We start from the raw sequence: 27,429 nt of genomic DNA, 5'->3' as shown, positions 1-27,429 counted from the left end.
GCACCTAGAGTCCTGAAACCACTCGAGGAACAGGGATGCTTTTCTAACACCTCTGTGCTTTGTTTGGCAAGTCTAGCAGAAGAGTGTGGGCAAGAAGAGCAGAAAGGGCTGTGTGCCAGGAGGAAGGAAGAGCACCTGAAAAGAGGAGAGATACAAAAGGTATCATTGAAGCCCTTCCGCATATATGCATGCATGGAGGGCATATTGTGGGCCAGATGCTCAGCTAGACCTCGGAGAACGAGAGATATTTCAGTGAATAAAAGCCCTATTCTCATTAAATAATGTAGTTAGACAAATAATCGAAAAAAAAATTTAAAGTAAGTGTGTTATGAGGAACTGATATCAGTTCTCCAAAGGATGAAAATATAGTTCCAGGAGAGTAATTAAAAATAATCACCTGGACCTATTATTAAGGAAAAGGGGAGGGATGCACTTCATGATTATAAAAACAACTTGTGTCAAAGGCCTGTAGCAGGGGGTGCAGAATGCCCTTGAGGACCTGAAAGAAGACCAGTTTGACTTGAGCTAGTGGAACAGTAAGTAATGAGGCTGGTGAGGTGGGCACAGGCCAATTCTCACAGAGCATTTTAAGAATTTTGCTCTTTCTACACATGCACCCTCATGTTCATTGCAGCACTATTCACAATAGCCAGGACATGGAAACAACCCAAATGTCCATCAACAGATGATTGGATTTGGAAGAAGTGGTATATATACACAATGGAATACTACTCAGCCATAAAAAAGAATGACATAATGCCATTTGCAGCAACATGGATGGAACTAGAGACTCTCATCCTGAGTCAAATGAGCCAGAAAGACAAAGACAAATACCATATGATATCACTTATAACTGGAATCTAATATCCAGCACAAATGAACATCTCCTCAGAAAAGAAAATCATGGACTTGGAGAAAAGACTTGTGGCTGCCTGATGGGAGGGGGAGGGAGTGGGAGGGATCGGGAGCTTGGGCTTATCAGACACAACTTAGAATAGATATACAAGGAGATTCTGCTGAATAGCATTGAGAACTTTGTCTAGATACTCATGTTGCAACAGAACAAAGGGTGGGGGGAAAAATGTAATTGTAATGTATACATGTAAGGATAACCTGACCCCCTTGCTGTACAGTGGGAAAATAAAAAAATTAAAAAAAAAAAAAGAATTTTGCTCTTTCTTAAAGACAATGAGAACCCACCAAAAATTTTCAGCAGGAAGGTGATGTGATCAGACATGAATTTTGGCACAATCATTCTGATTACAGAGTGGTGGGCAGATTCTAAGGGACAATTAAAAAATGTGGGAGACAAGTTAGCAGGTGATTGCTGTTGTCCAGCAAAAATGAGACAATAGCTTGGATGAGGATAAGGCTATAGAGGTGGAGAGAAATACAGGAACATGGCATTCAGTGTTGAATTTATACATCTTGGTAATGAATGATATTAGAGAAGAAAGCAAGAGAAAAGACTGAAGAACAAATCCCAAGGTTTTGGCTTAAGCAAATGGAAAGATAGTGAAGTCGTTTTCTGAAGAAGAAAAAAATAAAGGAACACTAGAGAAGAACACTGCAGGGGAAGCATGATTCCAGTTTGGGGGTGCCTTGATTTTTGGTTTGGTCATCTTTGTGACATCCAAGTGGATCATATTCATCCAAGTCGACTATGACACTTTGGAACTCAAAGAAGCCTGGGCTAAAATGTACCCATAGATCATACATATGGTAGTTGAAGCCATGGGACATCCTAAGGAGAGGACTGGGGACAGGACAACCCTTGAGGAACTCTGCTATTCAGTGAAAGAATATAAAAAGGGCCAGTAAAAAAAAGAATGAGAAAGAGAAATCAAAGAATACGGGGAAGGGTATCAAGAGAATCTGGTGTCTAAGGAGGCTAAAGGAAACATGTTTTCATAAGGAAGTGGCCCCACAATATTGACTTCTGCTGAGAGAGGAAGTAAAAAGTGAAACAAAACTATTTATTTTTAGTTAGAATTATGGATACTACTGGTGAACCTAGAGAGATCATTTTCAGCGAAGTGACGGCCCAATAGCCAGTTTTCAGTGAAAAAAAGAGTAAGGAGGAGGTGAAAAAATGGAGGCAGTGAGACCAGACAAGAAGCTCCGTGCTGAAGAGGGAGAGGAAGAGGAATTGAGAGAAGGAAGATAGAGGGATCATTGACAATGTCTGCTTAGGAAGGCAGAGTGGTGTGGTCCAAAGCACTGGTGGAGGGACTAGTATTGGAAGAAAGGCAAAACTTTCTCCAATATACCAGAAAAGGAGGGGTACAGGTATAAGTGGGCTTATGAATTAGGTGAAGGAAAGTTGAAAGAATTTCTTCTGGTATTTTTTATTTTCTTTCAACAAAAGAACGTTGGTCCTTTCTCACTCAGATTTCCTGCTTTTTTTTTTTTTTTTTTTAGGGCTGCTCCTGAGGCATATGAAAGTTCCTAGGCTAGGGGTCTAGTTGGAGCTGCAGCCACTCGCCTACACCACAGCCACAGCAACACCAGATCCAGCCGCATCTGCAACCTACAGCACAGCTCACAGCAATGCCGGATCCTTTAACTCAGTGAACAAGGCCAGGGATCAAACCTGAGTCCTTGTGGATGCTAGTTGGGGTTGTTACGCTAAGCCACGATGGGAACTCCCCTTACTCAGATTTCTTATAACCAAGAGGAACATTTGGTTAAAATCAAGTTAAAGCACTTTCAGAGGATACTAAAGGAGCTCAACTATCCAATTATTGGAGGGAAATGAGAGTGTTAAGCTTGAAGAAATGATAACTCCACTTGAAGGGAAATAGAAGCAATGTTTAAATACATAAGCAATTTTTATGTAAAAAGAAAATAAGTTTGTTTTTAATTATAGTAAGGGTGGAATCTAGGCCAACAGAAGTTATGGGAAGGCTTCTCAGGAATCAGATTTATGACAAACTGGATTTTCTAAGTGTTCTTGTTACCCAAAGATGGAATATTATGATCAAAGACATGGTGAATTAAAGACGCCATAAGTGGTTGTTCAAGGAGACTTTACTTGCTGGGGCTGATGCAAGAAGAGACTCAAGTACAAGATGGGAGGCTGGATGGTGGGAGTTTCTATTTCCTGGACTGTTTTTCTCTCCTTTACAGCATGAAAAGCATTTTTCTTTTTTCCTCTTCAGCACGAAGTTCATTCTCCCTGAGAAGACAGAAAGATGGAAAATAGAAAGTGAGAATTATCAGGCTAGTATTTCCCTGTGAATTCTATTACTTCTACATTATTGCCCAGCTGTAAGACTACTCCGTCCCTCCTTGATGTGTTTGTGTGCGTGTGTCTGTGTGTGTGTCTGTGTGTGTGTGTATGTGCACGCACGCATGCCCATGAATGTTTTGCATGGCTTGATTTTCATCAGAGCTTCAAATACCCCTTCTTTTGTCCTCAGCAATTTCCACCTAGCCTATTCTCATTGTTTTCTTGCTAAGCATATAATCATGTTCATCAAATAACTTTCTTGATTCTTCGCTTACAGTCTCAAACATTTGTATTCATCCTAGGGAAAGTCGTTCCTCCTTCTATCATTTTTTTATATTATAAACTGAGCTCCTCAGAGAGCCTCCTTATGTCGTAATATGAGTTTTTCTCATTTCTTTCCTAAAATCCAGGAATAATGACCATTCAGATAGCACTTGATAAATGTTTGAGTATCCATCTATAGGCATCATTGCGTTTGATTATCACAAAGACTCCTTGAGACACAAGTTATGTGCCATCAGCTCCAACAGCATCACCACTGTCATGGTCACTACCCTAATCAAATCCCCCAACTCTATTTTAAAGATAGAAGCCCAGAGCAGGCAAGGGCCTCAAGTCATTCTGCTGGACAGCTGAAAAAGCAGAGACTCAAACTGAAATCCAAGTTCTTTCTACATGTAGAGCTGCTGCCTCAGAACTTGTGCCCTCAGCTACTATAAATTTGGAGTGGGCATGGTCGCTTTCTTTAAAACTGCCTGCTATTTCCTCCTGAATGAGCTTTTCCTCTTTGGTTGTGATTACACGGAATTGCAGTTCCCCTCATTACCTCCTTAGTTATTGAGAATGTTTATTGAATTATTGAATGAACTTTATGAAATTCTCTTGAAAATTAATGTTTGTTAGGTAGTCTCAGCCATCTCCTTGGAGTCAAATTATTCTGCCTCTCTTGAGCAGAACAGTCCCACTTTGACAGCACATCCAACATTTCAGTCGGTCAAGAACTATTTACTGAGTACCTGACAGGCCAAGCACTGTCTGGTCCTTTAGAATAGATTGGTGAAACACCAAAGAAATACATAAATCATGTGGTGAAATATTAATAAAATAATTGCAAAAATACGTGTAAGTCAATACATGTCCTTTTTTGCCCTTTGTTAGCTCTTTTTCTCCCCTTTGTTAGGCCTTTTTCAGTTAAAATGACAAACCTACCCTAGAAACATGTCTTTAACATACTACAACTTTTCCACAATGTACCTTGCTCTCTTAGAAATCACCTTATCCATTTCAAAGGCACCAAGAACCTTAATTAGAAAAGAACTTTGATGGAGTTCCCGTCGTGGCTCAGCGGTTACGAATCTGACTAGGAACCATGAGGTTGCAGGTTTGATCCCTGGCCTTGCTCAGTGGATTAAGGATCCAGCGTTGCCATGAGCTGTGGTGTAGGTTGCAGACACGGCTCGGATCCCATGTTGCTGTGGCTTTGGCGTAGGCCGGTGGCTACGGCTCCGATTAGACCCCTAGCCTGGGAACCTCCATATGCCGTAGGAGCAGCCCAAGAAATGGCAAAAAGAGAAAAGAAAAGAAAAGAAAAACTTTGAAATTAGCCAGTCTGATATGTCTCAAATTTGAAAGTGCATACAAATCAACTTGGAATCTTATTAAAATGAAACTTCTGAATCAGTAGAACTTGGATGAGGCGTCTATTTCTTAGCAAGCTGCTGGTACGTGGGTAATACTTTGAATATCAAAAATCTAGTCCTCTGGTTTACAACTAGGAGTGTCCATCAGAGTACCTTCCTTTTGTAAAATATAAATTCTGGATCAGACTTTAGCAGGAACTGAGACATACAAAATTTAAAAAGGCAGTCTCAGATTTTCACTTTCAGTTAACATAAATTAACTGGGTTTATCATCCTGCCTGAAACAACCAAGACAAAAAAAACTTGACAGGATTTCCCATGGTGGTTCAGAGGTAATAAACCCAAATAGTATCCATGAGGATATGCGTTTGATCCCTGGCCTCTCTCAGTGGGTTAAGGATCTGGTATTGCCATGAGCTGCAGTGTAGGTTGCAGACAGCTTGGATCTGGCTTTGCTCTGACTGTGGTGTACACCAGCAGCTGCAGCTGCAATTCAACCCGAGCCTGGGAACTTCCATATGCCATGGGTGCGACCTTAAAAAAAAAAAAAGATTTAAAAAGATTTGATAAATATGATATGATAATTTTCAAAACCCCAGGCATTAGTCTATGAAGGAGAGTGATCTATTTGAAACAGGAAACAGGTGAAGTGAGCTCAGCAATCTCCCTTGAAAGAATTTCCAAGCCATGGAACCCAAGCAGAGCCCAGCTGACTCCCTGAGTTGAAGAGATAGAGCTGAAAGTCAGGAGAGAACAAGGTGACTAGAATTCTCAGGATAGAATATCAGAAAGGAGAGAGAGAACTTCAGAGTCTGCAGAAAGCCCTTCTCAGGTATATGGCAAATACTGATCAGCACATACCTATGAGAAAACCAGCTAAAGCAATAAGAGTTTTTGAAACAGATAAGAGATAACAGTGCCCTGTGCTCACATGGAGTTGGAGAGAGTGCCTGTACCTACAAGCCAGACTGGAAAATCTCATGATTCATGGGGCATTACTTAGAGTACTCAGGAATAACTGCCTCAGGTAACAAATAATTAGCCTTGATTGAAACACTGCCCTAGTCTAACCTAATAAATCTTAAAAAGAAAGACCATAAGATCAAAGTGTTTTCAAGTAACTTAACTCCATCACAGAAAAAGCTCAAGAATATTTATAAGAATACAAATTATCCAGCACCAAACAAGGTAAAATTCAAAATGTGTGGCATCTATGAAAATTTGTCAGGCATGGGAAGAAGTAAGAGAATATAACCTGCAATGAGGGGAAAAACCAATCAAACAAAATTGACTTTCAACTGGCAGAAATGTTAATATTAGGAGATTAGGATGCAATTGAAGCTGTAATCTATATGTTCAAATGTTGAGAGATAAGAAAGCCATAAAACTTAAGCTACATTAAGTAGGATTAACAGCAGATTAGACATTACAGAAGAAAAGATTAGTGAACTGAAAGGCGTAGGAATGAAAAGTATTCAAAGTGAAACACAAAGAATGGAGAATTTAAAAAAATATGAATCGATCACCACTATGCTTTGGGACAACTTCAAGGGCTAATAATTTGTAGTTTGTGTTTTGGAAAATCTCCAAATTTGATGCAAACTATATGCCCACAAACATAAGAAGCCCAAGAAAAAGAAACTTGAAGAAAACAACATCAAAGCATGGCAGAATCAAATTGCTTAAAACCAGTGATAAAAAAGTCTTAAAAGCAGCTAAGGCAGGTGGGGCAGGAAATTCGGTTATGTACCAATGAACCAAGACATACATGTCAACCGATTTCCTGTCAGAAATAATAGAAGCAAGAGGACAATTGAACAACACCTTTAAAGTGCTGAAAGAAAAACTGTAAATCAAGAATTCTATACCAAGTGAAAATACCTCTCAAAAATGTTTGCTTTCTCAAACATACAAAAGTCGAAAGAGTTCACGGCCAAGAGACTCACACCAGAAAAAGGTTTAAGGAAATCCTCAAGCAGATAGAAAAAGAAACCAGATGGAAACTTGGATCTACACCAAGAAATGAAGAACCCCAGAAATGGCAACTAGATGAGTCAATATATACTTTTTACTTATTTTTAAAAATTCTCTTTAAAATATAATTGACCCTTTAAGCAAAAATGAAAACAACGTAGCATGGACTTTATAAGATATAAAAAAGCAAAACAAATGACAACTATCATACAAATATCAAGAGTGAAGAAATGGAAGCATGCTACTGTAAGTATTTTAAACTATATATTTGTATTTTTTAAAAAAGAAGATCTTCAGATCAATTAGTCCAAAACCAGTGTCATCATTTTTGTCAGCAAACCTTTAGCATTTATCCAGCTTAAAGCTAACAACTTTTTTTTTATATCATTTCAACGCCTTAATTTTTCCAGAAGGACATTTTGTTATCAGTGTATTTTGGAGAATGTACAAGGATGACACATTGCTAAAAAGCTTTATATTTGATGGATAATAATAGCGAAAATGTATTAAAGTTTTACATATATAACAACTCATCTAAATCTTACCACAGCCCAACAAGCCAGATGCCCTTTTGAGCCTGATAAAGCCTTTATAGATGAGAGAACTAAGAGACAAGCTAATAAAGCATGGAGAGAGGACACAAACACAGGAGTTCAGACTTGGAGTCGGCAAACTTAACCACTGCACATACTGCCCTCTCTTTTAGTTTGTTTATTTTTGTTTTCTAGGAATTTCTATTTGTTACAATATTCTAAATTAAAAATTGTGTGTATGTGTAGCACATCTTCCTAATCCAATCATCTGTCAATGGACATTTGGATTGTTTCCATGTCTTGGCTCTTGTGAATAGTGCTGCAATGAACATGTGGGTGCATGTGTCTTTTTCAAGGAAAGTTTTGTCCAGATATATGCCCAAGAGTGGCGTTGCTGGGCCATATGGTAGTTCCATGTATAGTTTTATAAGGTACCTCCATACTGTTCTCCATAGTGGTTGTACTAGCTTACATTCCCACCATCAGTGCAGGAGGGTTCCCTTTTCTCCACACCCCCTCCAACATATATTATTTGTGGACTTATTATGATGGCCAATCTCACTGGTGTGAGGTGGTATCTCATAGTAGCTTTGACTTGCATTTCTCTAATAATCAGGGATGTGGAGTATTTTTTTCATGTGCTTGTTGGCCATCTGTATATCTTCCTCATAGAATTGTCTGTTCAGGTCTTTTGCCCGTTTTTCCATTGGGTTGTTGGCTTTTTTGGTGTTGAGTTGTATAAGTCGCTTGTGTATTCTAGAGATTAAGCCCTTGTCAGTTGCATCATTTGAAACTATTTTCTCTCATTCTGTAAGTTGTCTTTTTGTTTTCTTTTCAGTTTCCTTTGCTATGAAAAGCTTGTCAGTTTGATTAGGTTCCATTGGTTTATTTTTGCTTTTATTTCTGTTGCTTTGGGAGACTGACCTGAGAAAACATTTGTAAGGTTGATGTCGGAGAATATTCTGCCTATATAACAATAAAAAAAGCAAGAAAACGCAAACTAAAAAAAAAAAGTGTGACTTCACTCGACGCATCTAACATTAGGAGCCTTGATTGTTTCTTTCAAAATATTATTTGGGGCTTGTTCTAAAAACCAACTCAACTTATTCTTTCCATATGCACACACATATATGTATGTATAGTGTTGGGGAAAAAGGGATTTAAAATGACAGTCTTTGACCTCACCGAGCCCATAGCTAATGAGGCTGGAGGCAGGTAAGGGAACTTTTCCTTACTATGCAGTGGGGAAAGTACGCAGTTAGCAGAAAACAGAGGGTGTTATGAAATCAGAGAGAGAAGCTTTCGCTAGGTTTCCTTAAGGAGGTGGAAGAGCTGTGGCAAGTATTCTGGGAAAAGCTGAGTAAAATTCTGCAATTGCTTCACAGTTTAGTCTGTCTTTTAAGATTTGATTTAAATCAAGCATGTCTGTGCTTGGCAAGCTTGTGCATGTGTGTGTGCCGGCCACATACTGCCTAACACATGGGATTGGCAAAGAAAAAGTATTTAAATATTTGATAAGTCCACAGCAATTTATACACACACAGGGCCATTTAATCCAGCAGAAACAGTCTTCAACTTTTTACTTTGTGCCTTGATTTCTCGCTACACACTGCACAGCACCTGCAGCTGCCCTGGCCTGGACCTGATGGTTGAAGTTTCTTCTCAATCTGGCTTACAAACTTCTTACTGACACACCTGCCTTTGGGGTTTTAATGGTGTCCAAGGGCTGTCATAACAAATGACCACAAACTTGGTGGCTTGCAACAAGGGAAATTTATTCCTTCACAATCTAGATGCCAGGATTCTAAGGTCAAGTCCTTGGCAGGGCTGTGCTCTCCCCAAAGGCTCTGAGGAAGAATCCCCCTTGTCTCTTCCAGCTTCTGCCTGCTCCTTGGCTTCTGGTTTCATAACTACTGCCTCTGCCTCTGCCTCTGTCTTCACATGGCCTCCTTTTCTGTGTCATATTCTCTTATCAGGACACCTGCCATTGGATTTAGGGCCCATTCTGATCATCTAGGATGATCTCATCTTAAAGTCCTTAATTATATCTGCAAAGACCTTTTTTTCCAAATAAGGTCATAGTCACAGATTCTGAGGGCTAGAAGGTGGGCATATCTTTGGGGGGGGACCCACAATTCAACTCTCTCGAGGCATTTCCAGCAGGGTCAGGACTAGGGTGAGGAGAGTGAGGCACTCAACTCAGCTCCAAAATTTAAGGCAGCACCCCCCCAAAAAATCCTTAGCAATATAAACAAAGAATAAATTAATAATATGGATAAAATTTGGGGTCATACCTGTGGCATGCAGAAGTTCCCAGGCCGGGGATCAAAAGTGAGCCACAGCAGTAACACAAAGCATAACAGTGTCAATGTCCAGTCCTTAACTGCTAAGCCACCAGGCAACTCCTAAAAATAAATATTTTAATAAGACATTTCCCAAAGTCAAAATGAGTACCCAGAGTTCCCACCATGGTGCAGTGGGTTAGGAATCCAACCGCAATGTCTCAGGTTGCTGTCAAGGTCCAGGTTTGATTCCTGGCCTGGTGCAGTGGGTTAAAGGATCTAGCATTGTCACACTTGCAGCCTAAGTCACAGATGCAGTTCGGTTTCAAACCCTGGCCTGGGAACTTCCCTATGCCATGGGTGTGGCCATTAAAAAAAAAAAAAAAATGAGTACCCAAAGTCAATCATTTAAAAATATTAAAATGTTAAGCAAAGATAGGATCAGTGGTGTTATTGATTTTTTTCTTTTCAGTTCTCTAATATGGCTTAGCCTGTCACTCACTTCCAGAAACAATGAAGCCTCTGATCCATAGTGAGAATGAGCCCCCATTTCCCCTGTCACAATTTCAATCACCCTTCCCAGAAACACGGCTCCCAGGAGCTTTGCTCAGGAGACCAGGCCACGATGCACTGGGCTTCTCACTTCTAAAGCAGGCTTGTTTGTCTTATGAATTGTGCAAACACCTCCTGAGAAGCTAATTAAAATGGAAGCCCATGCTGCCAAATCCGGGAAGCCTCCGAATTAGCATCAGGAGGCTGCCAGAAAGTGTTATTAATACACACACCCAGCCTCTCACTGTGGCTTATGGGGGCAGAGGGCTCTGAAGGACAAACTCTGAAAGGTGACTTTAAGGTAGAAGGTGCTAAGCCCCACTGCCAAGCACAGCACGGGGCAAACAGAAGGCACTCAATATGTGCAGAGATGAATACTCGACTTGTGGTGCGTGGATGGGCTTTAGGCACAGACATAAACCTGAACTCCCTACTTCCTAGTATCACTAAGAAAGGAGAAATTCTATTTACATGGGATTTGTATGCTATCACCCAAAGCTAAAGTATTACTATTGATTATGTAATGCTAAATGATCAGTATGAAAACAATAATGTTTAATGCTAAATAACCAACATGAAGTAATAACCATAGAGAAAGTATAATGAAAATATGACTACATTTAAGAGTTCCCATTGTAGCTCAGTGGGTTAAGAACTTGATATTGTCTCTATGAGGATGCGGGTTCAATCCCTGGCCTGATTTAGTGGATTAAGGACCTGGTGTTGCCACAAGATTTAGTGTAGGTCACAGATGCAGCTCAGATCTGATGTTGCTATGGCTGTGGTGTAGGCCCCAGCTGCAGCTCGCATTTGATCTCTGGCCCAAGAACTTCCATATACTACAGGTGCAGGCATAAAAAAATAACAAAAAAAAATATGATCACATTTATAAAAATATAGCAAAAACAGTTTAAAATATGTAGGAATAAAGAGGAAATAGGTGTGATAAGAAAAAAACTGGAGACATTACTTAAAGACACAAAGGCAGAATTTTCTAAGTGGCAAGTTACATTATATTCCTGGGTGGTAAACTCAGTGTCATAAAGCTCTAAATTCACTTCAAATTTATATATGATCTTAATGTAATTTCAAAAAAGAATCAATGGTAATCAGGGAGGGGGGAATTTAACAAACTGATTTTAAAATTCATCTGGTAGGTCAAAGTAGTGAGAACAGCTGAAGAACTTTTGAAAGAAAAAGTTAGAGACAACATGAACTTCCAAGTAATTAAAACTATTATAAAATTATAATAATTAAGATGAGGGGAGGTGTTACAGGAAAGAAAATGGAACATAAGTAACAGAAAAGAAAGATTAGAAACAAGATTTTATGTATGACTTCAACATGTGATAGCGACTTCATATCAAATCATTTTTGAAGGAAGTCTTAGTATTGTTCAAACATGGAGCTGTTTGTTAATTTTTAGAGAAAAATGAATTCAAATTTCATATTATATGTGAGCTAAATTTAAATTGGTTATAGAATTACAGTTTGAATGGGCTATTAGAAATTATAGAAGACTATCTTATGTCAAGGTGGAGATTGAGTTTCTAAGCATAAAAACAAGGAACGAAACCACAAAGGAAGATATTGATCAATATCTCTCCCTAAAATTTAAAATGTGTGTGTTAAAAATTTACCATGAACAAAAGTAAGGAAAACTATAAATGTAGAAAATATATCACTTAAATTAAAGGCAAAGGATGTAATTCCTTATACCATAGGCTTCCCAAAGATCAATGGGGATGATGTTTAATTCAAAATGAATAAGTGATTATCGAAAATCAATAAAAGGTGAATACTCAAAAAGTGGGAAATAGAGAATTTATTTTTTAAAAAATCAAAATGTCCAGTTTTCATGTGAAAAATGTTAGCCTTATAAGTAACAAAATAAATGCAATTTATTTTAAAAGACCAAACCCCATACCGAGACTCCAGTGAAACTAGTACTCATATTCTCACACACTCGGTTCTGGCAGAAGTATCAATCAATGCAACTCTTCTAATGGAGACCTGGGTACTACATACCAAAAGCCTAAAAATAATTCTGATCTTTTAACTTAATAATTCTATTTTTTAATAGAATATTTTATTTGAAGGATTTTTTTTTTTTTTTTTTTGCTTTTCAGGGCCACACCAGTGGCGTAAGGAGGTTCCCAGGCTAGGGGTCAAATTGGAGCTACAGGTGCTGGCCTACACCAGATCCACAGCAATGCCAGATCCTTAACCCTCTGATCGAGGCCAGAGATCGAACCTGCAGCCTCATGGTTCCTAGTCAGATTCGTTTCCACTACACCATGACGGGAACTCCTAAATAATTCTATTTTTAAGTGGAATTTATTAGGAAATTGAATTAAGTATACACATAGCTTTATAGATATTCATTCTATAATTTCATAAGACATTCATTATAATATTATTTATATTGGCAAAAAAGCTTAAAACAGTCTCAATATCCAACAACATGGAGATAATTAAATGATAAGACTATGATGCCATTAAAATAATATTTTTGAATAATATTTAATTATATATGCTAATATATTTAGATTTGCATTTATTAAAACAGTATAATAAATACATAAAACAAGAAACACACTAAACACACAAAACATGCTACAAAATAAAGAATGATTAACACCAATACTTTAATATCAACTTTTTCTAGGATAAGATTTTGACTGGCTTCTGTTTTATACTTTTCCATGCTATTCAAATTTTCTACAATTAGAATGCACTCTTCTATAATCAGAAGAAAAAATAATTTTAAAATATATTTAAAATTCTTAATCACCAGTTCATAAGATGCCAACACTTGAAAGAGCCTTGACAAGTACCTGACCCAATTCCCTCATTTTTCAGATAAAGAAACCAAGGACCCCGAAAGCTAAATGATTGGAAAAGCCAAAGCCAAGTGTTACTTTTTCTCCCCACCCCGGGGGGCAGGTGGAAGTTCCTGGGCCAGGGATCAAACTCTACCATAGCAGTGACAAAGCCAGACCCTTAACCACTAGGCCCCCAGGGAATTCCAAAGAGGCCAAGAGCTCTTTACAAGCATAGTAGGTGTGTCTCTTCAAAGCCCAGGCTATTTCATAGAGTCCCTTTGCAATCACAGAGCTCTTGGGGACGTAGAAGGCCAATGGCGGTTTTCCCATTCATCTCAAGTTCTGGCCATTCCTGCTTGATACCTTATAACCAGAAAGTGAAGAATATAACCAGGACCCTGGGATTATGGGCATTTGAAAGCAGGGTGGCAGAGGGAAGGAGCAGGAAATGGACAGGGCAAGGCCCAGCCCCTGACCAAGGGGTGCGCTGGTCCAGAAGAGAATTAGAAACACATCCTGAGGCATCACAGCCAGATTCATCAAGTACCTCCAGCCTCAGAGCTGGACCAGCCTAGACCTTCTCAGGAGGAGCATCTGGATTGCTAGGACCACACTTGCTGCCTTAGCTGTGCCTTTTCTCCTCATGCAGTTGAGAGTGGACAGCAAACAGATCTACGGCTTCAAAAGCAAAGGATGAAGCTGAGACTAAAGCAACAGAGGAAGTGGTGGGATTTTGCTGCACAGGGTTCACAGCTCAGGGACGATCTCCCAGAAAGGCTGCTAGGAGACCTGGTCCACAGCTGCTGGGTGGAGAGCTGCCCACTGAGTTCCTGGTGGTGAATGGGCTTAGCTAGAAGTGGGGGACTGTCTTCAGATCCCAGCTCCACCACTTCCTCGTGATGATGGGCAAGGTGCTTATCCACTCCAAACCTCAGTTTTTTCATCCATAAAATGAGGATAATAATAATCCCTACATGGTAGGGTCGCAGAGAAGATAAAATGATATATTACATTGAGCATGAAGAACGCGGAATGGCTATTATCTTTCCTTCTCTTTTCATCTTCCCGGGAGCCAGATCCATTACTTGCATTTATATTAGAAAAGGAAAGGAATAAATACACTGCTATTTGTTAAGTCTCTGCCCCATGCTTTAACAAGAAGTACCCTCTTAATCTCCCCCGGGGCCCCCCAAGGAGGGCATTAAGATCTCTCACAGAGAAATCGTAACTCAGGGAAGATAAGTCACTTGTCTAAGATCTTAAGCTAACTTGAAATAAACAGAGAATTCGTTTACCTCTCCAACGCCTGTTCCCAAGATTCCCCCAGCCCCAGGCCATGCTGCCTTCCCAGGCCCAAATCCCCACAAGGTCAGGGCCACCAGCCCCTACACACCTGTTCCTGTGGGAACCAGGCTCCTCGCCCTCAGTCACACGGACCTGGAACACGGCCCTGGTTTCACAGGCCAAGCTGACCCAGGCCAGGACATAGTCAGATGTGCCGTTCTTGGGCTCGGGACTGCTGTGGGTCCCAGACAGCCTACTGACAGAGAGACACCACACCCAGGGTCCACCACCACCTAGCCAGATGTGGGATTTCGGAGGCAAGCACTGATTGGAAAACTCCAAGTGTGTTTCTATCCCACAGAGAGTTTCTGGAGCTGAAGGAAGCCTGTCGGGGCACAGAAAGCACAGAGAGAGGAGGGGCTGGGAAGGATGGAGAGGAGGTGGGATCACGTGTGGTGGAGCCTGTGGTGGGGTGGAGAGCCCGGGGAAAGCTTTCACCCCAAACATCCTGCAGCCCCACTCTGACACGGCTTGGCCCTTTCCCTCCACAAAGACGGAAGCTGAGGCTCCCGCATGCCACAGAGAAGCTGCTTCATGCGACAGAGAGAACTGAGCTTGCACTTCTGTGAGCTCTGCCTTCCAATTCTAGTTTCTCTGCTTGGCTATGTGGTCTAGGACATGTGTCCTAAGCCCTGTAATAACTCAACAACAACAGCACATGTTCCCTGAGTGCCAAGGCCACCTTGGGCCCACCCTTGTCCCTTGGAGCCCGGGGAGATTCTGACAGTCAAAGGCCCAATGTCAGAATGTCTTTTGCCGTGATGGAGCCTGATGGAGGATCAAGTGAGAAAAAGAAAGTATATGGGAGTTCATATCATGGCTCAGTGGTTAACGAATCCAACTAGGAACCACGAGGTTGAGGGTTCGATCCCTGGCCTTGCTCAGTGGGTTAAGGATCCAGCACTGCCGTGAGCTGTGGTGTAGGTTGCAGACGCGGCTTGGATCCCATGCTGCTGTGGCTCTCGTGTAGGCCGGCGGCTACAGCTCCGATTTGACCCCTGGCCTGGGAACCTCCATATACCGCAGGAGCAGCCCAAGAAATGGCAACACACACACACACACACACACACACACAAAGCATATTTTAAAAACAAATCATGCTATGTGATAATTTAGAAAAATACAGGGTTAAAAGTCTCATCTCCTACAAAAATAACAAAATCTAGATTTGTTCAGAATTTATGCACAAAAGAAATTAGGAAAACAAGCTAGAAGGAAATAGAATTAAAGCAAATCTACATTCTAGCCTTTGGCCACACACACACACACACACACACACACAAAAGAAGAAGGTATACAGGTATGTGTGACTGGGTCCCTTTGCTGTACAGTAGAAAATGGACAGAACACGGTAAACCACCTATAATGGAAAAAAATTAAAATCACTAAAAAATTTTAAAGATGAAGAAACTGGAAAACCAAAACCAAAACCAAAACCAAACCAAAAAACACCCCTCAGGGTGAAGCTATGTGACAGAGGTTCCCAGACAGACATTTGCGATGGTTCTGAAGAACCAGTTTGATCACCAGGAGTCCCTCCTATTCAAAGGAACAGCGCTCCCCACCCCTGTGCTGGGCTTGGAAATGCACTGCATTTCCAGAACCTTGGGCTTTGCTCTCAAAGAGCCTTGGATGTGTTGAAACTCTGTAGAATTCAGGGGAAATCTGTGCTGGGTCAGAGCCTGTGCCGTTATCCCTTCGGGAGTTTCCAGCTCTGTGTGGGCTCGATGTCAACAATTTTGGTCAAGGAAACGCTAGAGCTGATCAAGGGCCAAAGTGCTCTTTACCCAGCCCAGGTTATTGGCAAGAAAACGCACAGTTTACGTTTTTATGAAAGAAAGGGAAAGCCTGAAAAATCTCCCAGTCCACGTTTGTCCGACGCTGGGTGTATACAGGGGTTTCACATGCGTCCTCTCGCTTGGCTTTCACCCTGGAGAACTGGCACCTGATCCCGGGAGAAGGGAGAACTGGGAGATTTTTCTGGCCAGGTCATCCATGGAAAAGCAAAGCTGAGAGATTTTTCTTTTTTCAAAGTTAGTGATCTTTTCACTGCCTATGATTCCTTGCTCATTTTCCAGCCAAGAGACAGTATCCTGTAGGGGTCTAAGAGTATAAACTGACTGGGTTTAAATCCTGGCCCCATCATGATTAGCTGTGTGATCTTGGGAACGTTACTTCACCTCTCTGAACCTTGGTATCCTCATCTGTAAAATGAGGCCGACATTCCCATGGTGGCTCAGCAGGTCACAAACCCAACTAGTATGCATGAGGATCCCTGGCCTCAATCAGTGGGTTAAGAATCTGGCATTGCCGTGAGCTGTGGTGTAGGTTGAAGATGCAGCTTGGATCCTGAGGTGCTGAGGCTTGGGGTTAGGCAAGCAGCTGCCGCTCCAATATGACACCTAGCCTCCGTATGTCACAAGTGTGGCCCTGAAAAAGCAACAAAATAAAAAAATAAATAAATAAATAAATTTAAAAAATGAAGCTGATAATAACGTGTTTTCTTTATAGGGCCCTTGGGGGTTTAGAATGGGTTAATATGTGGGCCGTGTAAGACCATGGACCATAACATAATGTCAGCTATTTTAATCTTATATCCTGATTGAAGAAACACACCGTTGTTTTCCCAGGTATGCAGTATACCCTGGGGGAAGGAAGAACTCTTATATAACAAGCCAGTCTCGATGCTGGGCCAGTGCTTCAGATTTATTCATTGTGTGTCCCCAGGAATCCTCTGAGTGAGGGATTTTACAGATGAAGAAATGGAGGACTCGAGACGTTGAGCCATGTGACAAGTGTTGCATCACTACAGAGCCGAGACCCAAACCCCAGCCTGGCCCCACCATGTCCGCTTTCTCCTTTATCACTCTGTCCACTGCCTGGGGTAAAAGCCGAGCAGCCCAGCGAGAGGGCAGGTGTGCCTCCACGTGACTGGGGGCCTGACCTGCCTGGGAAAGGGGAGTTGCTCTCTGCCTGGTGGTGTGCCATTTAACAAAAGCATTATTTCCAGATAGGTCCTCTGCATGATTAATACCTGAAATGCCCAAAGCACAAAGGAAGCTGGAATTCAGGAGACTCCTGTCATGATTTAGAATCTTAAGATATCGATCTGTATTTGGTTGTTTATTGTCTACCTACGGAATGCCAGGCACTGGGACTACAACTCAATGGAGAAGTGATAGAATTGATTAGAATAAGGACATAATGAACGCGTATTCACGAAGCATGGTAAGTTGCCTGAAAGAAGGTTCTATAGAGTTAAAAGCCATCGGTGGGGGTCTGATCTGATCTTGCTAGGGCTGAAGAGAGAGCAGGAGGACATCTAAAGGAAGAAATGCACCAGATAAAGAAGAAGATGATAAATATTACAGAGAGAAAGGGCAGCAGGCTCAAAGGCCCTGAGGGCCAAGGGAGCAGAGGCTATTTGAGGAAATGAAAGATTCTCCCTGTGTTTAGAGGATAGAAAGAGAAGGGAAAACAGATTCAAGATGAGGCTGGAAAGCTAGGAAGGGGCTAGAGTGTGCAGAACTTTGGTGAGCACGTAGAATTAATTGTTACTCTAAGAGAATGGAAAGGAACTTAATGAAAAAGTATTAAGGAGCTCTCATTGTGGCACAGCAGAAATGAATCCAACTAGTAACCATGAGGTTGCGGATTCAATTCCTGGCCTTGATCAGTGGGTTAAGGATCCAGCGTTGCCACGAGCTGTGGCGTAGTTCACAGATGCTGCTCGGATCTGACGTTGCTGGGGCTGTGGTGTAGGCCAGCAGGTGTAGCTCTGATTCGACCCCTAACCTGGGAACCTCCGTATGCCAAGGGTGTGGCCCTAAAAAGCAAAAAAAAAAAAAGGTATGGAGATTTTTGGAGTTCCCGCTGTGGCACATTGGGATAGGAATCCAACTGCAGCAGCTTGGATCGCTGTGGAGAGGCAAGTGCAATCCTGTGGCCCAGCTCCGTGGGTGAAAGGATCTGGTGTTGCTGCAGCTGGCAGCAGCTGCAGCTCAGATTCAATCCCTGGCCTGGTAACTTCCATCTACCATGCGTATGGGCATTAAAAAAAAAAAAAAAAAAAAGATTTTTTGGTAGATTGTAAAAATTCAAGTTGTCTGTTTAGGAGATAGTTTATACAACATCATATTGTGAAGAGATGGCAAATAATCTTCCACTAGCCTGCCAACTCTGGAAGGTAATGAGTGGCCATGAGAATAATGTACTGGGGACTCTGGGCGCATCTGGACCCAGTGGGACTAAGTATGGTTGTCCATTCACGGTGGAGGCCTGGGAGAGGCGGCCGCTGGCTTTGCTCTACGTAAAGCCCAGTGGTTCAGATGGACCCAGGTTTGCATCACAGCTCTGCCCCTTGCTGTCTGTCAGAATGTAGGCAGCTTACTTAGTAAGGCAGCATCTCCGCTTCCCAAGCTGTAAAATAGACAAAGCAGCACTTACCTTCAAGAGATCTTTTGTCAGCAATTAAAATGGTAAACAATTCAGCACATTACGGATTCCATAATAATAAACTTCCTTTGTACGTAAAGGAAATAGGAGAATATAATCATGGAATAAAAGAAGTTGAAATTACCTTAGCGTGAGAAGGAAAGGAAAAATAGAAAGGCCAATTTACTTAATCTTTTCACAGAAGCGTTTTGACCTGTTTTCTGTGTACCGTGAAAACTCTTAGCACAGGGAACTGACAGCCAACACGTAGGCTCTGTTGAACCAAGCTTCCAGAACCTGGAAGAATGTTTTAGAGACTACACGCTGGTTCCACGTACGAATGCTGTGCAATAGAAACAACCAGGTGGGCAGCTTTGTGTTTTGCATTCATTGACCAGGTTTGGTAGTTGGGGTCTCAGCCCATTCACCCAATTTTGCAATTAACCTAGTTGTCACATCTCCCTCTAAAATTAGACTGCATTATTTTCAGGAGTTCCTATTGTGGCTCAGCAGAAAAAAATCCCACTGGTCCATGAGGATGCAGGTTCGATCCCTGGCCTGGAAGAAGATGTAAATTCAGGTGCCACGATAGACGAAATCTTAGACCCTGAAGCCAGTTCTGAGGTTGTCCACCCAAAAGGCCTGCAAACAGTAAGCAGTCAGGAGCCCACTGGGGATGACTCGAAGCCACAGAGGATAAGAGGGTTGGGATGCTGAAACTAAGAGGGGACTTGCGGAGAAGATTTCTTCAGAGGGAGCCTTTAGTCGGCTGACGGTGCCAGCCACCCCCAGGGGTTCCACAGACATATAACCTGAAATAGGCAAGAAATAGAAAAGGAGTACAGACTTCCTTTGATTCACCTCCAGCCTTTAAATGCAAAGCATTATAACCTATAGGGTTGAGAAAGCTGGCAGGTCTGATGAGGGAGCCATTTTTCTATGCTCTCTGACATGTACAGAGCAAGTTTCCAGAAGACTGGGAATAAGCAAATTTTCTCATTTTCAAAAAGCTGACCTTCAGAACTGAAAAGCCAGTGCCACTGGTTTGGACAAAACCCGAGAGTATATTTCTCAACGTTTAGGCATGAAAATGGTCTTTCCTGGGAATCAGCACTTGTCTAATAGGATTATTGGAGCAGCTGAATCAGGAACATGCGAAAAAATAATGTATTCATTTTGTTCGTTTGTTTGTTTTAGGGCTGCACACATGGCATTTGAAGTTCCCAGTCTAGGGGTCGAATTGGAGCTGCAGCTGTCAGCCTACGCCACAGCCACAGCCATGCCAGATCCAAGCTGCGTCTGCAAACTACACCACAGCTCACGGCGATGCCGGATCCTGAACTCACTGAGCAAGGCCAGGGATCGAACCTACATCCTCATGGATACCAGTGGGATTTTTTTCTGCTGAGCCACAATAGGAACTCCTCAAAATAATGTAGTCTGATTTTAGATGGAGATTTGACAACTAGGTTAATTGTGAAAATGTGGGTGCAGTGATAAAACAGAGTTGTAGTCGAAAACCACCTTACCCACATCCCTTCATGGCTTCTTAGTCTAGATGAGTCTTGTTAGACTCATGACAGAGGACTGTGCCCCTCAGTCCTGGCCAAAGGTTAGAACAAACAGGGGAAATTTTAAGACACATCAATACTGGGCCTTACCCGCAGAGGCTCGGGTTTGTCTGGCACTGCCATCAACCATCTGTATAATTCAGCCACTCTCTAGCATTCTAATGTGTACCGAGGGTTAGCACTATTTCCTTAGCATTGTCTTCTTGGCCGCAGACTTTGAAATATATTTTTAAAGAACATGTTGAATGAAGACAGAGAAGCCACTTGTGTTACCGTTCCGAGTTTTTGTGTGCTTATTTTAAACTTGATTCCATCACTTCCTATTGAAATAAGCATATAAAAACTCTACAAGCTAGAAAAATAAGCATAGGCACTCACAAAAAGAAATGTTATGAAATTTCATGTGAATCAAATGCGTCAACACATTTAAAGAGCTTAAAGTTGATTCAGGCACTTAGCAAGTGGGCTCAGTACCGCTGTCACATCCGATCCTCTTACCGTATAAGGTCAAGTCTATCTCCTTGTTAGAAAAGCTGAGGCCCAAAGAACATGGGCCTTTCTACCCCGAGGTCATGAAGTAAGTGGCAGGGTAAGTGGGAGTTAAACCCAAAGGAGTCCAACGCCCAAGCTCTTATTTACTACCCTGGGTATTAGCAGTAAATTTGATTTTCGGGCTGAATAGGATGCTAGAAATCGCTTTATACATTTTAAAGACTCAGAGAGGTTAACTTGCCCCAGGGCACATAGACAGTGGTAAAACCAGGACTTAGAAGTAAGTTTGATTAACACACACACACACACACACAATGGGAGGAAAATAGAAAAAGAAGGGAGAGAGGAAAAAAGGAAAGGCAGGCAGGCAATTCCTATGGCGAGGGGCCTCCCCAGATCAAAAGAAATCTGGGAAGGTTCTGGCTTAGCCCACAGAAATGGATTGCATTAAAAGAGAGTTCTGGTTCTGATTAGGGAAACCTCCAAGGAAGCTGCTGAGAAATGCTCACAAAGAGGTCCTTCTGTGTTCTTGAAGACAATAATGGATTTTCCTGAGTGGAAAAGTTCAATGAAAAAGGTGAGCTCCCATGTCAAGGAGAGCATTAAGGGGTAGGAGTTGTTTTCATTGGCAAAGCAAAATTCCAGCCCACAGATAGGGAGAAGGATGCTGCAGGTGTTTTATAGTAAAACAAAACCTTTGACAAGGAGATCGTTCAGAAGGACTGTCTAACGTGAACTGTGGCTCACTAGTTCTTGCCTCTACTTGTTCATGAAGAAATTCTGGGTCCCAGAGCATGTGGCTAGGAGTCCCCAGGGATGGGTATATAGGGGAGTCATGCATGTACTTATGAATGAGTTTTGGAGGTTTTTTTTATTTTTATTTTTTTGGCTATCATGTTGCTTCTACTCCATTTTTCTTCTCTTCCAGCATTCTCTTTCCATGAGACTTTCATTCCATGTGATGGAGTTGCCTCTGCCACAAGAGAGCAGGGGGATTAAATGAGAGGACACATAGCAGGCACTCAACACATCAGAGTTTTAGTTGTAATAGTAGCATTCATAGTGGAGAAAAACGACTCTACCTGTTCCTTCTGCCGATTTCAACAAGATGGCCCTGGGAATTAAGAGGGACCAGCAGAAGTTTGGAATATTGGAAGGGAAAGACAGTCCTTTCCTCCTGATGATGGTGAGTCAGACTGTAAATGGAGAAGGACCACCCCATCGGGCTGCAAGAACAATTCCAGGCATGAGTGTGTCACTTAAACCAACTCCTGGTGGACCCTTGACCTAGAAGCCAGACTCCTCCAGCCTGCACCTCTCACTCAGCTCCAACCACTTTGGAGAACGAGGTTAAAGACAGCCATGCTCAGAGGGTTCATGCAGAGGGTCAGGGCCTGAGCCAAGAGCTCTAGACCTGTAACCTCACTTAAGCCTCACAACAGCCTGTAAAGCCAGGACTCTTACTCACATTCCTGTTGGACAGAAGGACGGCTAAACAGTCTAAGGAATTAAAGAACCCACCCAAGGAAGAATCAGTTTTCTGATTTCCCAGGCCCATCCTTAATTCGTTTTGACACCTCAGGAATCTCTGGGGGATACACAGCACCCCGTCCTGCAGGAGGGCCTCCTGCTGTTCCCTTCATCTGCTCACACCCTAAAATGATCCCCACATTTTGGCCTCTTTCAGCTCTTGCCGGGGTGCACTCTCTCCCGTGGGAGTCTCTGCGAGGGATGAATTTAACTTCCTGCTTTTGCATCTTTGCTTCTGAACCAGATGGAGGACTCATATGACTCTGAGCCTCGGGTCCCTAGGGAGAGCCTGTGCAAACACCAGCTGCCACTGTGGCTCCTTTGGTCCGCACCGTCCTAGGAGGGGCCCAGACCTATGCTCTGAGGGGCTGAGCACATTGTCCCGTTTTAGGTACAGAAGCAACATCTGGGGGTTATCTGCATTGACTAAGATAGATGCCTACTTCTCTGTAGGAAAAGGCAGGCTCCCCCTCACCATTCCTGATATAGACAGGCCCAATGTGTCAGAGAAAACCACCAGCAAGGGGTGATGCTGCCAGAAGATACTGGCTTTCCCATCCCAGCTCATTTTCCTATTTTCTTCTCTCTCGAATGGAGCAGCATCCACCAAAGTTTGTTCTGCACGCTGACAAGAAAGGGCAATCTCAGCAGAACCTGCATTCACATCTTGGGTTGGAACTCTTGATCAGTCCCCCAGTCTGAGGCAGGATTTCTCCTCCAGGCCTCTATGTAGGCCTTTGAAAGCCATGTCTAGTTGAGCCACCCTGTGTGTGAGTTTCAAACTTCTAAACCCTGCATCAGCTGCACAAGCAGAAGTCTCCACTTCCTCGAATCCTCATGGCCTTTCAGAAAAATTTGCCTTGATCCCATTTATTTTAAAACTCTCCTGGGAGTTCTCTACATGGCTCAGCGGTTAATGAATCCAACTAGGATCCAGGAGGAGGCAGGTTCGATCCCTAGCCTCACTTAGTGGGTTGGGGATCTGGCATTGCTGTGAGCTATGGTGTAGGTTGCAGATGCAGCTTGGATCCCACATTGCCGTGGCTGTGGTGTAGGCCAGAAGCTGTAGCTTTAATTCAACCCCTAGCCTGGGAACTTCCATGTGCCTGGGTGTGGCCCTAAAAAAGCAAAACAAACAAACAAACAAAAACCTCTCCCTGGAGTTCCCTAGAGTTTATATGAAGCTAAGGATTTTGTATGAAGATAACTTTGATCCTTCTCTGTACAGCAGACCAACCCCTTGTCATCCAAACCCAATACAGCAAGCAAGCCAAACAATGCTGAACTCAGAGAGACTATGTTGAAATCGCCCCAAATGCCATTGGTCAGATTCCCTGGAGATTCTTGGAGAGCATTCTCAGGAACAATATCTATAAGGGGAGGAGGGTCAGGAGATTGGACAGAGGGAGAAGTTGAATTACAATGAAACAGGGAGAGCTTTTTCTTTTTTTTTAAGGGCCTCACCCTCAGCATATGAGAGTTCCCCATCTCAGAGCAAATCAGAGCTGCAGCTGCCAGCCTACCCCACAGCCACAGCCACACCAGATGTGAGCTTCATCTTTGACCTACGCCACAGCCCACAGTGTAGAGCAACACCAGATCCTTAACCTACTGAGCCAGGCCAGGGATGGAACTCACATCCTCGTGGATACTAGTCAGGTTGGTTACCACTGAGCCACAATGGGAACTCCAAATTTCAATGAAACAGAGAATTCAGCTGATCCCACGGGAGCACTCTGAAGCTGGGAGGACCCTTCTGGGATGTCCTAAATTAGCTTCTCTGTAACTTTGAACCTCTGCGCGGACCCACCCCCAGGAAGGGGGTATGTGGAACCTGGGATGTGGCTGTTACCTTTGGCTGAGAGCAATTGTCCAAGAGGCCCTTCAGCAATCAACACTCCCATCCTCTGGGGGTACTGAATGTCTTTGTTCTGAAGGCAGTTTGGGGGTGGCACTTCACAGGGGCCACTACACAAGTTAATTCTGTCCCATGCTGGGAAACAGAGTTCTAGAGAAGGGAGGTAGCTGGCCCAGGGTCACATGGTAAGTGATGGAGTAAAGAGCAGCACTTGGCGGTTCCCAAGGCAATAGAAATAAAAGTAAAAATAAACAAACGGGCCTAAGCAAACGCATAAGCTATAGCACAGCAAAAGAAACCATAAACAAAATGAAAAGACAACTTACCGACTGGGAGAAGACATTTATAAACCATGTGACTGACAAAGGCTTCATTTCCAAAATACACAAACAGCTCAAATAGCTCAGTGACACTCAATAACAAACCAACAAACAAACAAAAGAAACAACCCAATCAAAAAATGGGCAGACCTAAATAGCCATTTCTCAAAAAGAGACATGCAGATGGCCAATAAGCACATGCAAAGATGCTCCACATCACTAATTATTAGAAAAATACAAATCAAAATTACAACAAGGTATCACATGGTCAAAATGACATCATTAAAAATTCTAGGAATTTCCATCATGGTGCAGCGGAAACGAATTTGACTAGGAACCATGAGGTTGCAGGTTCAACCCCTGGCCTCACTCAGTGGGTTAAGGATCTGGTGTGGCCATGAGTTGTGTGGTGTAGGTAGCAGATGCAGCCCAGATCTGGCGTTGCTGTGGCGGTGGCATAGGCAGGCAGCTACAGCTCCAACTAGACCCCTAGCCTGGGAACCTCCATATGCCATAAGTGCAGCCCTAAAAAAAGACAAGAAAATAAAAATTCTACAAATAAATGCTGGAGAGGGGGTGGACAAAGGGGAACCTTCCTACACTCTTGGTGGGAAGGTAACTGGTGCAGCCACTATGGAATTTCCTTAAAAAACTAAAAATAGAGTTGCCATATGATTCTGCAATCCCACTCCTGGGCATATATCTAGAAAAGATGAAAGACCTAGTTAGAGAAGATACATGTCCCATTGTTCGTAGCTGTACTATTTATAGTAGCCAAAACATGGAGGCAACTTAAATGTCCATCAACAGATGAACAGATGAAGAAGATGTGGTATAGAATTTCCCTCTGTGGCTCAGTGGAAAGGAACCTGACTAGTATCCATGAAGATGCAGGTTTGATCCCTGGCCTTGTTCAGTGTGGCTCAGATCCAGCATTGCTGCAGCTGTCGTATAGGCCAGCAGCTATAGCTCTGATTTGACCCCTAGCCTGGGAACTTCCATATGCTACAGGTGTGGCTATAAAAAAATTTAAATAAAAGAATAAGATGTGGTATATGTATATCTTTCTTTTAAATTTACATATATTTATATATGGTATATATACACATGATGGAATACCATGCAGCCATAAAAAAGAATGAAATAATGTTATTTGCAGCAACATGAATGGACCTAAAAATTATAATACTAAGTGAAATAAGTCAGAAAGAGAAAGACAAATAGGAAACAAACTTACGGTTACCAAAGGAAAAGAAGGGGGGAGGGATAAATTAGGAATTTGTAATATACGAATATACACACTACCATACATAAAATAGATAAATAACATCTTACCGCATAGCACAGGGAACTGCATTCAATGTCTTGTAATAAACTGTAATAGAAAAATATGAAAAAGGACATATAAATTTATATGTGTGTGTAACTGAATCACTTTTCTGTACACTGGAAACTAACTCAATGTTGTAAATTAACTATACTTCAATTAAAAAAAAAAAAGAACAGCACTCAGGACTGTGAACTTCTCAGCAGTACTTTCCCTCTCATACCAATACCTGTATTATTTGCTAAGCATCTCCTATGCTCCTGTGTCTGCTCACCAACATGTTAAGCACATGATGTTGATTTTCATATTAACTAATCAGACCAAACCCCCAAAAGTGGGCATTATGATCTTCATTTTCTAATGGAGGAAACAGAGGTCTCAAAAGCATTTAGTAGCCTGGCCAAGGGCCTGGCACACATTACACCCCTCCGAAGCCTGTCCTCATTGCCCCCAGCTCTATCCCCGGAATTCAACCGGCCACCCCCGCCCTAGTGCTGCACTTCATGCTGTTGCTCTGATGGTCAACGCTGACACAGAAGCACAAGTTATCCTTCCCTGCCCAGCAATCTCACCCCCGTGACAACCACTCCTTGGGTGCCCATTTGTGTTCCCTTTCTGGCGCATTGCGATTCCCATGCTTAATTAATGCAATGATTTTTTCCACTTTATCCAACCAAGGATACCAAGGCTCACAACCCTGTAGACTGAACATGGTTTCAGCCATTCAACAAATATTTATTGGGTGTTCTCTCTGGGCAGCGCCACACAAAGGGGTTTGAATTCCTTCGCTCAGAGTGTGCCATGAGGTCAGTACTTTGCTTCCTAATTCATAAATAAGGAAAACAGAGGCTTAGAAAGTTCAATTATTTACCCAAACGCACACAGCCTGGATTTAACCTGCTTTGCTTTGACAGCCCTGTCTTCACTCACTGGCTGTTATTAAAGAAATATTTATTCAATGCCTGTGCAGTGCCCAGTCCTTGCAGACATGTGCTGGGGACAGAGGTCCACTGGGGACACATGCTCACACTCCCTGCCATCATTGATACTGCCTTCTAGAGCAGGGGTCATGAAACAAATGCCTGTGGGGGCTTTGAGGGAAGGGGTCGTGTGGGGAACACTGGGGAGTGGAGAGTTAATCCCTTATTTCCGGGGGCAGTGGCCACTCAACTCCAGGCAAATGTTGGTCTGTGAGAATATGGGCCCAGATTTTCCATTGTTAGAGGAACCAGAAATCTGCATTCTATGTGAAATAGCTTGACGTTGTAGAGGTGGCCCCAAACCCAACAATTCTGTAATCACTAACAGGGGCTAAAAATCACATACAGGCCAGATTAAACCCGGGAGTCCACAAATGCCATTTTACACTGAGGCTCTGAGCAAATTAGCTTGCCTGAATCCAAAACGATCTTACACTGAAAGATCAAGGGCACCGTCCTCTGTCCCCAAGTCTAGGGATTTTGTCCATGTGACAAAAAGCTTCGCGTCGGGTCTCTAAGTTTTTCGGCTACAGGA

At 42.5% G+C, this 27,429-nt stretch overlaps 1 long non-coding RNA gene across 3 annotated transcripts in view; it reads right to left on the bottom strand.

Annotated features, from left to right (window-relative positions):
* The window catches only part of LOC125132001 (uncharacterized), a 28,017-nt gene extending 2,068 nt beyond the window's left edge, over positions 1-25,949 (bottom strand). Inside the window, exons 1-3 of one of the 3 annotated variants that reach the window (XR_007136115.1) lie at positions 16,563-16,585; positions 9,674-9,784; positions 3,035-3,178 (exon numbers count right to left, since the gene is read on the bottom strand). This is a non-coding gene — a long non-coding RNA (uncharacterized LOC125132001). Of the gene's footprint in view, positions 1-3,012; positions 3,179-9,673; positions 9,785-16,562; positions 16,586-25,922 lie in introns of those variants that run through there. The other 2 variants (XR_007136114.1, XR_007136113.1) reach the window with 2 other exon arrangements.
* Positions 25,950-27,429: the final 1,480 nt, after the last annotated feature.

Source organism: Phacochoerus africanus, chromosome 8 (genome assembly GCF_016906955.1).
Source record: "Phacochoerus africanus isolate WHEZ1 chromosome 8, ROS_Pafr_v1, whole genome shotgun sequence".
Lineage (NCBI taxonomy): Eukaryota > Metazoa > Chordata > Mammalia > Artiodactyla > Suidae > Phacochoerus > Phacochoerus africanus.
This window is presented reverse-complemented; position numbering and strand designations above follow the sequence as displayed.